Raw genomic sequence first — 17,144 nt, 5'->3', positions numbered from 1 at the left:
TCATAGTCTCGTACATGGAGTCATTTATACTCATACTACACTTTTGTACTTCTTGTGCAGATTCTGGTACGGGTCCTAGCAGTGTTCAGAGGGGAGCATAGCTTGGTTCCCGTCTACAAACTCTGGAGTCACCTTCTCTCTCATTACTAATATTTTTCTTGTATCAGACAGTAATACATTTCATTTCAAACTTTGTATGTAGTATTCTTAATAGCTCATGTACTCTGTGACACCAAATCTTGGGAGGTTGTATAGATAGTGTTCGATTTTAGATTTATTTATATATATTCTTGAGCTTTACTCTTATTCTATATTATTATGTTGTTATATGTTTGTCTAGTTTCCTTATTCATTGTAAGTGTTGGCTTGCCTAGCAAATGGTGTTTAGGTTCCATCACGACCCCATAATGATCTGATCGTATATTTTGTGTATTTGAGCCTCATTCCCCTATTTGATGTATTATATTTGATGTTTGATCATTTATGGGGATGGTTGGGTTCGTTTGTGAAGGTTTGAGAGTGAATACAACACTTAATTTTATTATTGAAGCTTAAGTTGTAAGAGTTGACCAAGGTTTGACTTTTGAGTAGACAATCTCGGATTGGTATTGTGATGGTTCCAATAGGTTTGTATGGTAATTTTTGACTTAGGCATACGTTCGTATTTGAATTTGGAGGTTCCTAGGACGTTTTGGTTCTATTCGCCAAAAGTGAGAAATTTGAGGGTTTGGAGAGTTCCTAAGTTTGACCCTGAGTTGGCTTTGATGATATCGGATTCAGACTGTTATTCCGGAAAATAGAATAGGTTTGATTTGTCATTTGGAACTGGTGTGCAAAGTTTGGATGTAATCTGGATTGGTTAAGCTTGAATTGGATGCTTGGTTTGAAGTTTGGAAGTTCTTGAACGTAAGAGAAGTTCAACTTGTGTTGTGATCTTTGATTTGTTGATATGATGCTATCATATGTGTTTGAAGGGTTAGATAGATCCGAGTTTTATTATGGACTTGTTGGTATGGTTGGACGGGGTCTCAGATGGTTCGTATGAGTTTAGATCCACCTGGTGCACTTTTGGAGTTGCAGATTTTTGTTGTTGTCAGGCTCTTCATCGCGATCATAGAGGCAGGGTCACAATCACGGAGGTTTTCCTATTTGCGTTCGCGATAGGGGGTCGTGTTCGTGATGGTAAGGGGACTTGCGCTTAGTGTTCGCGTTTGGAGGGTCGCGTTCGCGATTGAGAACAGGGAGATGGAGGATTGGAATTCACGTTCGCGAACGCCTGGACGTGATCGCATAGTAGAGGCAGGCTGGTCATTATGTTCACGGGGGAGGTTTCACGAATGCAAAGGATTGATTTTCTTGGTAGAAGCTATTGTGCTTTACGAACGCGAGGCATGTGTCGTGTTCGCGTAGGATACCATGGGTGGAACATTTAAATGTTGTATTTCGGGATTTTAGCTCATTCTTTCACATTTTGAACCCTAGACTTGGAGAGGGGCAATTTTGCTTGGAGATTTTCATACAAGAGTTTGGGGCAAGTGATTTATATTCATTTTTGGTATTATTTCAAGAATCTATATAGATTATTAATACCCAAAATATGGAATTTTGAGGGTAATTTGGGGGGGTTTCCTATAACTTAACAGAGTGAAATTGAGGTTTTAAGCTATGATTTGGATTTGGTTTTGGAATCTAAATACATATTTGTACTTGTGGGTTTATGGGTTGTCGGGATCTATTCCTTGACTCGGATTTTGACCATGTGGGCACAGAATGTCTTTTGTTGACTTTTTGAGAATTGATTAAAGAATGAAGCTTTATTATTTGGAATCAATTTTTATAGCTTTGTTTGGTGTTATTGAGTTATCTTTTGCTAGATTTGAGTCGTTCGGAGGCCTATTTGCGAGGGAGAGCATTTATGGAGTATTGATTTTTCTCGTTTAAGGTAAGTATCATTCCTAACTTTGGCTTAAGAGACTAGTTGCTTTAATTGTTTATGTTGGCTACGTGCTAGAGTGGTGTACATGTGAGGGGTTGAGCATATGTGCGTGCACTAGGTTTATCCATATTCGGGTTAATCTTTAGGCTATATTATGCCTTGCTTTTAATATTGTGATTCCTGCTATCATGCTTTATATGTTGTACGACTATGTAACTTCGAGAATCATTCTAGAGATTCATGAAGGCGGGCTACGTGCATGATTATTGCTATCATGCACTCTATGTTAGACAATGGAGACTCTGTTACCTTAGATAGATCCCTAAATTTATTCAAAATTTCTTCTGGCAAAAAGACGGACGATGACTCATCATAATTAGTTTTGTTCTTCATAAATTTACTAGTATTTCTCCTAAACTCATGATTCATTAACAAGAATTGATGGTGGCAGTCAAACCATGTGTTCTTACCTCAATTTTTCAAAGTGAATGACTTTCTATCTTCCATACAAGTCGGCCAATCTAACTTTTCAGCAGTCGACCATCCGGACATCATTCCATAAGAAGAAAAATTATTTATAGTAAACATCAAAGCAGTACGTAATTTGAAGTTGTGCTTAGTTGATACTCCCTCCGTTCCAATTTATGTGAACCTATTTAATTAGACACGGAGTTTAAGAAAAAATAAAGAATTTTGGAATTTGTGGTCCTAAACAATTTAAAAAGGGGCCCAGATTATTTGTGTGGTTATAAAAGCTTATCAATAAGGGTAGAATTGTAAGTTTAAGCAAAATTATTTTCAAATTTAGAAAGGGGTCATTCTTTTTGGAACGGACCAAAAAGGAAATAGGTTCACATAAATTGGAACGGAGGTAGTATATAATATGTTTTCACACATTGATACCACAATAACTTCAACTCATCAATCAAAGGTTGCATGTGTACATCAAATGTTTTTTCGAATTGCATGGACCTGAAATAATACAATTTAAAAACAAATATTTACTTGTCATACACAACTCATGCGAAAGATTATATGGCATTACAAATACTGGCCAACATTAATATGGCACAGCAGAAACTGCAAATAGAGTGAATCCATCAACACATAATCTCAACCTAATATTTTTTGTTCACTACTAATGTTCGGGAACACCCTATCAAAATGTTTCCATACTTCTCTATCTAATGGATGACATAGAACACCATCTGGCCTTTTGTGTTCATAATGCTATCTCATAGGAGGAGCAGAGCTCATTCATGCATACAACCTCTTTAACATTGGTATAAAGTATAAGTAGTGCATCGTCTTCACATGAATCTTTTTTCTTTTTAGCATTTGTGACTTTCTTGTAACGAGGATGATTACAAAATTTGCAATTTTTTAAAGTTGCATCATCCTTATAAAATAATATGCAACATTTCTCATAAGAATCAATCTTATCCGATGAAAGACCCAACTTGAAAATTAATTTTTTTTGCCATGTAGAATTTTTGGGTAGGTCAAGCTTTGCCGGATTAAGTTCATTCATAAGCTTAATGATAAAATTCATATCCGCTTGAGAAATAGAGCTATCGGATTTAATACTAAGTAATCTAACAGCAATAGACAACTTGAAATGCATTAATCTTTTATACAACGGACAACTAGCTACCTCTAACTGTTTGAAGAAGCGCTTAGCCTCATCATTTGGTTCGGATTGTGCCTCTGGAAACATCTCAAAAACATCTCTCATCATTTCATTGAATCAAAAAATTTCAATATTATTCTCTGCTATGGAACTACCCTCTTCAACACCAAAAGAATTCTAAAAATCAATATCATCTACACTAGTATGATTCTCCCCCTGAACAGTCCATACATGGTGTGTGACTATGAACAGACGGATGGAGACAACAGGTTCCTACTACCTCCAGATCACAGTTAAGAAAGGAAAAGGATAAATCCCTTGTGCGGTGGAAAGTATCAAAATGGAATTTACTGAAAAAGTTATCAACAAATTTTGGGGCTGTAATTACACGTCTTTGTATGCTAATTACACGAAATTTCATATACTTTCTGCTTATAAATAAATCTTGATCATAACTGGGAATAGAGAGAACAAATAATAGAAAAGAAGAGGGAAAGATCAACAACAATGGCATTGACGTACTTTTCAAGAAGAAGGTGATCAAAGAATTAAATTAGCTCATTAAATTCTTTAATAGACAACTATTTAATGATGCCATTGTTAAGCTAAGAATTTTTCATTGGCAGTATAAGTTTGTATATAAAATCTTCATAACATAGTTGGAGTTTGACATGCCTCGCATCCCGTAATTAGCATATATCATACAGCCATTGACTTCCTTGATAAGCGAAAGAGAATCCCCCAAAACTTGGATAAATAATTGAGCTTTCATGGATGTCGGAGTAATCTAATATATAAGGCCCATTCAGTGTTGAGTACTCAACTTGGGTGCTAAAGCCCCTTATGGGTTATGATTATCAATGGTTTGAGACCAATGGGGTTCAGCAGGATCTTGAACCTCCACTGATGGATGATCGGCTAGATGTTCGGAATGTCCAACTCAATTATCGGTGAATAATTAATAATCTACTGATATAAGTTTGTCCAATTCTAATTATTCGAGGAGAATATAGTTGAAGATATGCACACATTTCATATTTGTATGTGGCTATTGCATAACGAGCTTAAGTTATATATATTGTCAGTGTAAATCATATGACCAAAATAATAACTATAAGCAAGTATCCTTAGAATGTGGATTTGAAATCTTGAAAGTAATATCGATAACCTGCTAGGTAAAAATAACTTGATGGTGTAAAAAATTTTACAATGATAATGTAACTTAAATCGACAAGTTGTGAAAACATTGGCATAAAGTGAAATTATTCCATAGTCATATTTATGACGAGGAAGAAAGATAAATTTTATAAAGAAAATGAAAATGCACACACAAGAAGAAATGTAAGATGCGCAATAAGCCCAAAAGTAGCTTGAAAGCATCCATAAAAAATGACAGTTGGTTCTCTGATACGAGAGTGACCTTTCTACTTTTTCACTTTCTTTTAAAGAATTGATTGTAGCAGATTAACAATTTCCATTTGAATTGATAGGGTCTTAGGTTAGTTAGAATTTCACGTGAGAAGAATGTGTGTATAAGTGGGCTATGTAGCTGATTCCAAAAGTTAATTATAACTAACTTTCCCACTCCCTTGTTATAAATCTAACGGAAAAAAGGTCAAAATTGTCCTCGAACTATCGAAAATAGCTCAAATATACCCTCAGTTTATTTTTGGTACCAAATTTATCCTCGCCGTCTAAAAATTGGACCATTATTGCCCTAAAAACTAATGACTGCCTCATCATCTTTTGGACATATTTAAATATTACGGAAAAAGGGTCAAAATTGCCCCTGAACTATCAAAAATAACTCAATTATATCCTTCGTTTGTGTTTGGTATCAAATATGTCATTGCCCTAAAATCTAACGGCTGCCACATCAGCTTTTGTACCTATTTAAATACTATAATCATGTTGACATGTCAGTACAACATGACACATAAAAAAAAAACCTTCTCCACCCACAAAAATCTATTTTTTGCGAGGGGTTGCTGCATTTTCCGTGAAAGCGCAGTGAAGCACTTCAGGTGGCCTGCTAGCTAGGCCAGTGAGGATGGGAAGGATTAGGTAGTGTCTAGAAAGTGTATCTTTTTATGAGGTTTTGGGTCTATGTCTTATTTGCGGTCGGTCTTCTTTTCTTTTCTGTTGATGAAGGCTGAAAGTAGAAGGGTATAGTATTTTAGAGGATGGTCTCATTCTAATGGTTTTTGAGTATTTTATGAGAGTTGTTTTTAAAAGGATATATCTCTGCAACTAATTTGTGACCTTTTTGAGCTATGAGCTTGGATAGCTAGCCATGGGAATACTGCAATATGCAGCTTTTGTTGTTCTCCACCACTTTTGTGATAAGATTTTTGATTTTAAGTGATAAAAGTTGGTATTTTATTTTTTGTATAGTATATTAAAATTTTTTACAGATTTGTGAATCTTAAGAATAGCCCAACTAAATTTCTCATAATAAGATTGGTGTAGCTTTAATTATTTGGAAGGAGTAACACTTAGATGAGTCAACGAATGAAAATGGAGAAAGGAATTTTATCCGTGGGGGCTTTTATCAAGATGGAGGATCATTTGTTGGAGATAGACTTTTGCTGTTCACATGAGCTCATGTGATGACCGTTAGTTTTTAGGGCAGTAATGGTCAAATTTTTAGACGTCAAGGACATATTTGGTACCAAACACAAACGAAGGATATAATTGAGCTATTTTCGATAGTTCGAGGCAATTTTGACCCTTTTTCATAATATTTAAATATGTCCAAAAGCTGATATGACATCCGTTAGTTTTTAAGACAATAATGGTCTAATTTTTAGACGGCGAGGACAAATTTGGTACCAAAAACAAACGGAGTGTATATTTGAGCTATTTTCGATAGTTCGAGGACAATTTTGACCCTTTTCCGTAAATCTAATGTTCCCCCTTGATTGTAAGGCATCTGAAAAATTAAGAGAAATAAGATTCATTTCCTCTCTCTCTCTCTCTCTCTCTCTCTCTCTCTCTCTCTCTCTCTCACTCATCGTGAACTCAGTTGTCTTCTAATCGCAGAGCAAGTTGTTCAAGAGCAATTCTTCACATTTGTTCTTTAGGCAAGCTCGATTTCTTTACTTTTCTTAATTTGAACTTTTAGATTTGTATTATTGGTATCAAAGCCCGTGTTCCTTGGATCTATGGAGATGGGTCATCACAATACTCATATGCAAGAGTTGCGTAAGGAAGTCGACAGTCACAAGGGTTCGATGGATGCAGTTACTAATTCTATTTCTAAGCTAAGAAGTGTTGTGGATCTCAAAGTGACACAAGTTTTGGAGGAAATCAGGAAGATGTTGATGACCAATCTGGTCACCAATGGAAATCCTCAACCTGTAATTCATGTAGAAAATGAAGGACCAGAAGTGATAGCTACAAGAAATGGAGGTTACCAGCTACCCACGCATGATTATTACATGGAGTCTCCCAAGTTTGATGGTTATGGATAAAAGGATTGGTTGTACAAATGTGAGTAGTTCTTTGCAGTGGATGGCACTTCTGAGGACTCTAAGGTGAAATTGCCCTTGTGTATACTGGAAGGAAAAGTACTTCAATGGCACCAATCGTTCATGAAACACGGGCTGACTAGAGAGTGGCCTCGTTGGAGGGAGTATGTAGGGTGTTTATATGCAAGTTTTGAATCTGAATTGTTCGACGACCCAATTGGAGATTTCAAGAATTTGAGAAAGGTAAACTCTATACAAGATTATGTTGACCTGTTTGATGAATTGCTTACTAGAGTTGAACTATTAGAAGAGAATATTGTTAGTTATTTTGTTAGGGGTCTGGAACCTGAAAATGGCCTGATTTTAAAAATATTAACACCAAGTAAGGCAATTAGTTTAGCCAAGATTTAGGAACAAACTCTAGTAGTGCAGAAACAAGTTTTCATGGGCACACCAGTCCCTTCCTTAACCAAAAGTACCGCAATATTTTCTTTTGTTAACCCCCTCTTTTCTCAACACTCTGGACTAACTTCCTCTAAATTCAGCCAACCACTCACTAAACCCCAAAATTTTACTATTGGTAATGCAAAGCCTACCTACAAAAATGCTAAGAAGCTAACTCCTGCTGACATGGAAGAAAGGAGGAGCAAAGTTCTGTGTTATAATTGTGATGAAAAATATAGCTTTGGGCATATGTGTAAGAACAGGAGGCAATTATTTTCTATGAAAGTGGAGGAGGGTAATGAAGAAGTCGAATTAGAGGAGGAAGCAATGTTAGACCCTGCTGAGCTATTAACCATGATAGACCAAGGATTGAAAACTAATGTTGAAGGATCTATCCTACCTCATGTGTCAGTTTATGCCATGAATGGATTGCATGATTTTAGAACTATGAGGGTAACTATATCAGTCAAGGGAAAGGCATTGCAAGTTTTAATAGACTCTAGTAGCACTCATAATTTCTTGGACCTAATTACTGCCAAGAAATTAGGTTGTATCTTGACTACTATTTCCCCTTTTGTTGTATCTGTTGTTGATGGGAAAAAAGGTACATAGAAACTACATATGCAAGAAGCTAGTTTGGAAGATGCAAGGTGTCTCTTTTGATTTTGACATGATGGTCCTACCAATTAGAGGCTGTAACATGGTTCTGGGAACTCAGTGGTCAAACACTTTGGGTGATGTCATGTAGAACTTTAAGAAACTCAAAATGGAGTTCAGCATCATGGGGCATAAGGTCTCATTGAGGGGTATTCAACCTCCTGCAACTAGGATGATATATCATGCCAGCATGGACAAGCTATTAGCTAAACCAGCTGAGCTATGTATGATTTCTGTGGGCCTGTTCCTAGAAGGACAACAACAAGGAATTGAAGCTAGCTTGTTTACACTGAAGGGTATGCCCAAGGAACCAGAGATGAAGAGTGGGTTGTAGCTAGTGATGTTTTATACGTCAATACCACACAAGAGGGGGGAGAGGATTTGTGTGGTGTCTAATTTTTTGCGTACACATATTATAGAAGGACCTGGTTCTTCTATGTGTTTCAACTACTACTGTTGCGGAATAATAAGTACAGAAAATAAAGAACATCTAGATTTTTACGTGGAAAATACCTGGCTCAAAAGATAAAAAAAACCACGACCTACTTCCCAGTAGGATTTTCCCAAAACTCTTTACTAAATCAGTGAGCCAAAACAGCATTTACAAAAACTCTTTTGTAAACCTAGGATTACATCTAACCCCTTGTAGCAAACTAGCCTCTAGCTATTTGCAACAAACTTCAAGTTAACTCTAACTTGAAAACGCAAAGTATCTATTACAGACGCTTCTAGATAAAGCTAAAAAGGTACAAGTTAAAACCACCTACTACAAATAACTAGACTAAAAGACAACAGTTAGAACTGGTTCTTCTAGCTAGTTCAAGTAGTGTCAAATTCGCACACTCAAATATCACTCGAACTGCTTGCAAAATTGCCTCGCTATTTTGCTCTCAATTCTTGCTTAACTTCTGCTTTTGTGCGTACCTGTACAATAAGAACATTCTTCAATATATAGGAGTTAGTAGATAAAGAATTAACTAGAATCCTAATGCTACTCTTCCTTGGTGGAAGAGTTCTAGTTAAACTCAACTCCTAAATCCTTCCTTATCTTAGATACTGTTCTTACTGAATAAGGAGTCCTTCTCCTTATCGTTTTTGCATTCTTTTCGATCAGTAGATATCTCATTCTACCATAATACGCTTATCTCTTGCATGTGCACCTCACGTACCTTGACTCTACCAGTGTCTATGTCTGCAAATGGACCTGGTTCATATCTGAGTTCCTTTGTCAATCTTCAAAACTATTATCTTTCTTGGGCCAACAAATTCCCCCTTTTTGATGATGACAAACTTTGTGCGTCCATAAGCTTAGGCATGTTTCAACTTAATCCAACATTGGCACATATTAGAGTATTAAGCAGTTATCATAAAGAACCAGGGTCATTTAGGTTATAAATATCACTTGTTCAGAATACATATTCCCCCTTTTGGCAGCATCGAAAAGTTGCAAAAAGATGTATAAGTCCCAGATTTTATAAAAATTACTCATGGCCACTGGGGCAACTGCAAAATGCATTCATGGATCAATCATCAGTAATCAACTAAGAATTCAAACTATCAAAGAAATAGAGACAGTGCATAAGAACAAGAGCAGCAAATTTCATTGATAGAAAGTGCGGTTCTTCCACAATCCACAAAATGAAACAAAAACATTTAAAGCATGAGCAACAAAAAGAAAAAGTCCCGAATCTGGGTCACTGAATTTCTAGTCAGGCTAGGCAACTAAGGCTTGGAAGAACTAGGGGAATTGGTTTTGGCTTGGAGAAGATTCAACATATCGTGAAGAATTCCCTCATTCTTCTCCCTTTCCTTTGTAAGCTCAACTCTGAGAACATCCCTCTCAGATTCAACCTCAGCCAAACGAGTCTTCAGCCTTGTTATCTCAGCATCCTTTTCCCCACTCTCCTGTACTAGGGCTCTGACCTTGTTGTTTACATGTGTCTTTTTCGATGAACCGGGTTCATTGAGGACGGAATGGATCTCATAATCATAAGCAAGAAAAGTATTGATCCCAAAATGGTCTTTGCTTGTGTCCATCTCCGCCTTCTTCAATGGCACCTTATAATGAGCAAGAACCGAAGTGAGGATGAAACCATAAGGAATGGCATGGGCTTTGGAGCCATTGACAACTCTATCCAAAAGCTGAATGATGATCCCATGCTAGTTTACCTGCCTTCCACTATCCATACACTCCATCAAGACCAAGTCCATGTAATTTGCAATATGCCTCCTTTCCTGCCTTGGCAACACGCACTTGTTGATGAATTCAAACATCACCTTGTGGGGTGGCTTCATTTCATTTTTATAGACTGACTTGGGCTCACTCTCTTCTTCATTATCACAAAATTTCCTTGTGATAGCCAGGGCAGTTGGAAGAGAATCCAGACTGGGCCATTTCTGCCTAGTATAGTCATCATAGCCTTCAGAGGGTATGCCAAGGATTTCACCCAGTTCTTTAGCATCAAAAGAGATTTGGACCCCTTTCACTGGGATGGTGACTCTGCCATCCTTGACCTCAGCATTGGCCATAAATTCCACAATCTCATTCCTAGCCCGTCTCCCATCCAACTGAAGGACCATGTCCTTCCATCCCTGTATCTCAAGCTTCTCCAGCAGTAAAATCATTCCTTCTTCTTCCAAGTCCTTCAACAATCTCCCCTTCAGAATTGTTCTTTTACCAAACTTTGTCAGCTTGTCCTTCTAACCATCAAACACATCCTCCTCTTCACCACTCCAATCATCTTCTTCAATAATTTTCACTTGCTTGGCTTTCACTGCAGACTTGGTTCGCTTAGCCAAGATAAAGGGTTCAGTAGACTTAGAAACAGATGAAGACTTCTTTGAGGAAGTCTTGGCTTTCTTTGGCTTAGGGGTCTGAACCTCTACCTCTGCCACCTTTTCACTTTGATGGACCAGGTCCATCTCATCCAACTCAATAGCCTCAACAGGCTCAACCACTTTTTCTTTCCTTTTATCCACTCTTTTCTTCTTACTCTCCTCTAATGCTCTATGCAACTCCTCCTCACTCTGCTTTAGCTTGCTCCTTGTAGTTATTCCTCTTGGAAGAGGAATATCAGAGGTCTCAGAAGGAGCAGCTTTCCGTTTCTTGTTGGCTCTTGCAGTCCCAGAGGTTGTAGCTTTAGGATTTCTTTTCTTCTTGGGTTGGTAACTGTCACTTAACCTTTTCAAGAGATCAGCCAGGGTTTCCTCAGTAGATGAACTAGGTTCATCTGCTTGCTTTCCAAGATTTACTAGCCCTTCAGCGGCTTCTCCTGATCCACTTACCCATGTGTTCCTGCCACCTTCTTCCTCCTTCTCTGGCTCAGCTCCACAAATAGCCATTCTAACAGATTCAGAGGTGAGTGAAGAATCAACCACTTCTTTCCTTTTTCCCCTCTCTTCACTCCGAACTCCTTTTCTCTCTTTTTATTTTTCAATTTTGTTTTTACCACCACTCCTTCTTGTCTCATGCATTTCCACATCTATCACAGACCCAACCAGGATGAACCTAGATTCTAAATTTTTAGCGATCTCAGAGATAACCTTAGATGAAGGTTTTGGGATAGAAGTTACCTGTTCAGAATCGGAAGACCCAGTTTCTTCCCCCTCAGTCGCTGATTTAAAGGAATCACTCAAATTTTGTGAGTTTTGGGCTTGGCTTGCTTGAAGCTGGGCATTTAATTTTTGAGATAAAGCACTGTTGGCCACTGTTTTTCTAGCAAGCATTTTGACTCTCCTTTTTCTAGGTTGGGGGTAGAATTAGGTTGAGGGGTTGTAAAGGAAGGGGATGGAGTAGGGGTGGAGGAGTACCAGGGTTATTCCAGGGGTTAAACATTTTGGTTATGGTTTTGTGATGAAGGAAAAAGCTTGGATTGAATTCGAAGGCAAGGAGAGAAGAAAGTGTTTCGACGGTTTTTCAGAAATAATGAAGAATTTGCAGAGTTGATGAGGGATTTAAAGGAGAAGTGTAATTAATACACAACGGCAGCTTTTGTGGTCAATTAGAAGTCTAATCACTCTGCAATTTTCAGTTTGGAATGACGGTTACAGCTCCCCTAGAATCTAGGTGTTTTAATTCGGTGAGGATTCTTTAGTTGAAACGGAACTGGTTCAATTTTTTATTGCATAGGCTTTGGAAGATTTTGGACTTGGGTAGTGTTCTGATCATGATTTAAATATTAGTATTTCAAAATGTGCAGAGCTTAGAACACATACCTCATTTTTCAAATGAACCAGCACTGTTGAACCAGGTTATTCACTAAGAATCCTCTCAACTATGTCTCAATTTGCAAAAATAGAGAAAATTTCATTAGAGACCAGTGATTCATATTAAAACATGGCATAGGAGTATACTATTTATAGTATGAGACTGAGCAACAATTAATCTGGTTATTTACACAAGTTTCAGATTTTCTAACCAAAAAAAAAAATCATCATTTTTTTTTCATTTACAATCTGAACTGGTTCACTTAGGTGATCTTAGTCATCCCTAATTCTAACATGTTCCTTTTAAAGTGCTCTCTACTTGGTGCTTTTGTAAAGATGTCAGCAATCTGTTTATCAGTAGCACAAAACTCTATAGTGATCAATCCCTACTCATAATTGTCCCTTAAAAAGTGATGTCTAACATCTATGTGCTTTGTTCTTTTATGATGAACGGGGTTCTTTGTCATACTAATAGCACTAGTGTCATCACAAAAGATAAGGATACATCCAACATCGATTTCAAAATCCCTCAATTGTTGTTTAATCCATAATAGTTGAGCACGACATGAGGCTGCAGCCACGTACTCAGCCTCAGTAGTAGATAAGGCCATAGAATTCTGCTTTTTAGTGGCCCAAGACACAAGGCATGAGCCAAAACAAGTGTGCCATACCTGAGGTGCTCTTTCTATCCACTAGAAAACATGCATAGTCAGCATCAGTATATCCCACATATTGAAAGTACTACCTTTTGGATACTAAAGACAAAGATCAGTGGTACCTTTTAGGTATCTCAAGATTCTCTTTACAGTAGTCAAGTGAGATTCCTTTGGATTTGCCTAAAATCTTGCACAAAGTCCTACACTGAAAACAATGTCAGGTCTACTAGCAGTGAGATACAATAATGAACCAATCATTCCCCTATACAACTTCTGATCAACAGATGAACCAGGTTTATCTATATCCAACTTTGTGATTGTTGCAATAGGAGTGTCGATTTCTTTGTAATCTTCCATTTTAAAACTTTTAAGCAACTCTTTTACATACTTCTGCTGATGGATCATAGTTCCATTTGAATTTTGTTTAATTTGTAAGCCCAAAAAGAAATTAAGCTCACCCATCATGCTCATTTCAAATGCACTCCCCATTAGTTTAGCAAATTCTTTACTTAGTTTATCGTAGTTGCTCTAAAGATTATGTCATCTACATATATCTGAACTACCAAGAGATCTTTACCCTTTTCTTTCAAGAACAAAGTGTTGTCAATTTTACCTCTCTTGTAGTTATGCTCAAGCAAAAACTTTGATAATATTTCATACCATGCTCTTGGAGCTTGCTTGAGTCCATAGAGTGCTTTGTCAAGTTTGTACACATGATCAGGATTTTCCTTGTTCTCCAACCCTGGAGGTTGCTTGACAAACACTTCTTCCTTTAAATAGCCATTTAGGAAGGCACTCTTGACATCCATCTAGTGAAGGATGAATTCCATGTAGGCAACAAAGGCTATGAGGATCCTTATAGCTTCCAGCCTTGCCACTGGGGCAAAAGTCTCATCATAGTCTATGCCTTCCTCCTGACTATATCCTTGAATCACCAATCTTGCTTTGTTTCTTGTAACGGTTCCATCTTCATCAAGTTTGTTTCTGAAGACCCACTTAGTGCCAATTACTGATCTATCCAAGGGTCTTGGTTCCAGATGCCAAACTTGACTCCTTTCAAATTGGTTGAGTTCATCTTGCATTGCATTTACCCAGTCTGCATCCTGCAAAGCTTCAGCAACATTTTTAGGTTCGAAAAGAGATAAGAAAGCATCAAAAGTGCAAAGATTCTTTAAAGAAGATCTGGTTTTGATTCCAGAGGTTGGATCATTTATGATGTTCTTAATAGGATGAGAACTTTGATACCTGTAAGGTTTCATAACCAACTGGTTACCCCTTGATGTTCCCTCAATATTTTGTTGTTGTGGAACAGGTTCAGGTATAGGTTCCACTGAAGTTTGATAATTATTTTGTTCTATTCCCCCTGTCATGTTGTCGGCGATAGATGAACCTGTTCCATCACATGTTCTTTCCTCCAGAGATGCTTCAGTCTGGGCTGTGATTTCATTTAAGTGTTTAACCAGCCCAATTGCTTCATCATCCTGTTCCTGTCTCTCAGAAAGAATGTTAGTTTCATCAAAAACCACATGTACACTTTCTTCAACACACATAGTTCTTTTGTTATAAACTTTATAAGCTTTACTATGTGAAGAATATCCCAAGAATACTCCCTCATCACTTCTGGGATCAAACTTACCTAGGGAGTCCTTACCATTATTGTGCACAAAGCACTTGCATCCAAATGCCCTAAGATGTGATATGTTTGGTTTTCTCCCTTTAAGTAACTCATAGGGAGTCTTCGCTACTAGAGGTATTGTCATGAACCTATTTATGATATAGCATGCAGTATTTACAGCTTCTGCCCAGAAGTTGTGGGGCAGCTTACTAGAAAGAAGCATAGTCCTAGCCATATCTTCAAGAGTCCTATTCTTTCTTTCAACTACTCCATTTTGTTGTAGAGTTCTAGGGGAAGAAAAATTATGATCTATGCCATGCACATCACAAAATTCAGCAAATTTAGCATTTTCAAATTCAGTACTATGATCAGACCTAATTGATGCAAGTTGATTTCCTAATTGTTTCTGAGTTTTTCTAACAAAGGAAGTGAACATGTCAAATGCTTCATATTTAGATGTTAAAAATAGTGTCCAAGTAAACCTAGAATAATCATCAACAAGCACCATCACATATCTTTTACCACCTCTACTTAGTGTTCTTATTGGACCACAGAGATCCATATGAACCAGTTCCATCGTTCTGGTGGTACTTACCACTTTCTTGCATTTAAAAGAGGATCTTACCTGCTTTCCCCTTGCACAAGCCTCACAAACTTTGTCTTCCTTGAACTTAATATTAGACAGTCCTATCACCAAGTCCTTGGCGACTAATTTGTTGAGTTGACTTAGACTTGCATGTCCAAGCCTCTTATGCCAAAGGAGGGGATCATTATCCAGCACACTTAAGCAAGTTAGTTCATTCTTTGAGAGTGTGGATAGATCTATAATATATATATTATTCACTCTTTTACCCTGCAAAACAGTCTTGTCAGTGATAAGATTTATCACAAAACATTTAGTAGAGGTGAATGCTACCAAGTTACCTCTATCACACAATTGTGACACACTGATTAGGCTATACTTCAAGTCGTCTATCAAGTAGACATTTTCAATGGAATGAGAGTCATCCTTACCTACCTTACCAACCCCAGTGATTTCACCTTTCTTTCCATTTCCAAAGGAGACATTTCCTCCTTTGAGGTCCTCAAGTGAAAGGAACTGGTCCTTGCTTCCTGTCATATGCTTTGAGCAGCCATTGTCCATGTACCATATTTGGCTGCTCCCCTTCACTTGAACCTACAAAAGGAAATCAGTGGTTAGTATTAGGAACCCAAACTAGTTTGGTTCCCTTTATATAAGCAAAAGGATAAATTAAATTCTTTTTAGCCCAACTTGGTAACCAATTTTTCCCTTGAACAAAAATTTTGTTCTTTTGACTGGCCCTTTCTTTTTCATTACATTCACTTTTATAGTGACCAGTCTTACCACAGTGAGTACAAATCTTGTTCTCAGGAAGAGTGAGGTACTTGCTTTTAGGATCCCACTTAGGTAGCTGATTCCCAAAGCTAAGTCCTCTTCTATTGCTACTGTGATGTTCCTGTAGCCATGACAAAGCATCGGAGGACCTGTTCCATTTACTAGTTCTGTCTAGTTCATGCTTGACCTTGCCTAGATCCTCCTTTAGAATTCTTACCTGCTCATCCTTCCTATACAACTCATCTTTCAGTTTGCCTACATTTTCTTCTAAAGTAAGTTGTGTGCAATCAGTTGTCTTCTTACTGGTTCCTAGTTTCAGTTTTAGATTTTTAGATTTTAACTCAAGAACATTTGCTTCAAATGTATGAACATGGTTCTTCAGAGCAGTATTTTCACTCACAATCTCACTAACTCTGAGTTCCAGGTTCTTAAACTTTAATTTTAAAATCACACAATCCTTAGACAACTTTTCTTTTTCTTTATTTATTACCTCAGATTCATCAATGAAATCTAGCAATAATTCAGAGAGTTTTTCTTTGGACAAAAACTTAATCTTGTCTTTGAGATGAATTATACTTACCTCAGATTCCTCGTGAGATTCCCCATCTGATTCACCAATTTCCATAAGTGCTTGTTCATCTCCATCTTCATCATCTGATTCCGCATCTGAACTTTCTCCCCAAGCAGCAACCATAGCCTTTGTTGATCCTTTATTCTTCTTGGGATGAACCTGTTCCTTCTTCATGTTCCTTCATTCATATCTTTCCTTCTTCCATTCAATTTACCATTGAGGGCAGTTCTTGATGTGATGATCAGTCTTCGCACACTTGTAGCAGCCCTCATTGGTCGTTTTTTCAGGAACCCTTTCTTTGTTGTAATTTTCACCTCTTGAAGAACCTTTTCCTCTCATAAGGTATTTCTTGAAGTCGTTGGTGATCATAGCCATTTCATCTTCCTCCAGATCAGCACCTTCAGTGATTCAGAGTGTCAGGCTCCTTTCCTTCTTGGGCACATCCATCTTCATGGTCTGCATTCTAAGTTCATACGCAGTGAGATTTCCAATCAGCTCATCCAGTTTAAGAGTTGAAATGTTCTTAGATTCCTGAATTGCAGTGATTTTGCTTTCCCAAGAAATTGGTAGAACCCTAGTCAGAATCTTCTCAACTTTGTCTT

The sequence above is a fragment of the Nicotiana tomentosiformis genome, chromosome 2 (genome assembly GCF_000390325.3).
Source record: "Nicotiana tomentosiformis chromosome 2, ASM39032v3, whole genome shotgun sequence".
Taxonomy (NCBI): Eukaryota; Viridiplantae; Streptophyta; class Magnoliopsida; order Solanales; family Solanaceae; genus Nicotiana; species Nicotiana tomentosiformis.
Note: the sequence above shows the minus strand (reverse complement) of the source record.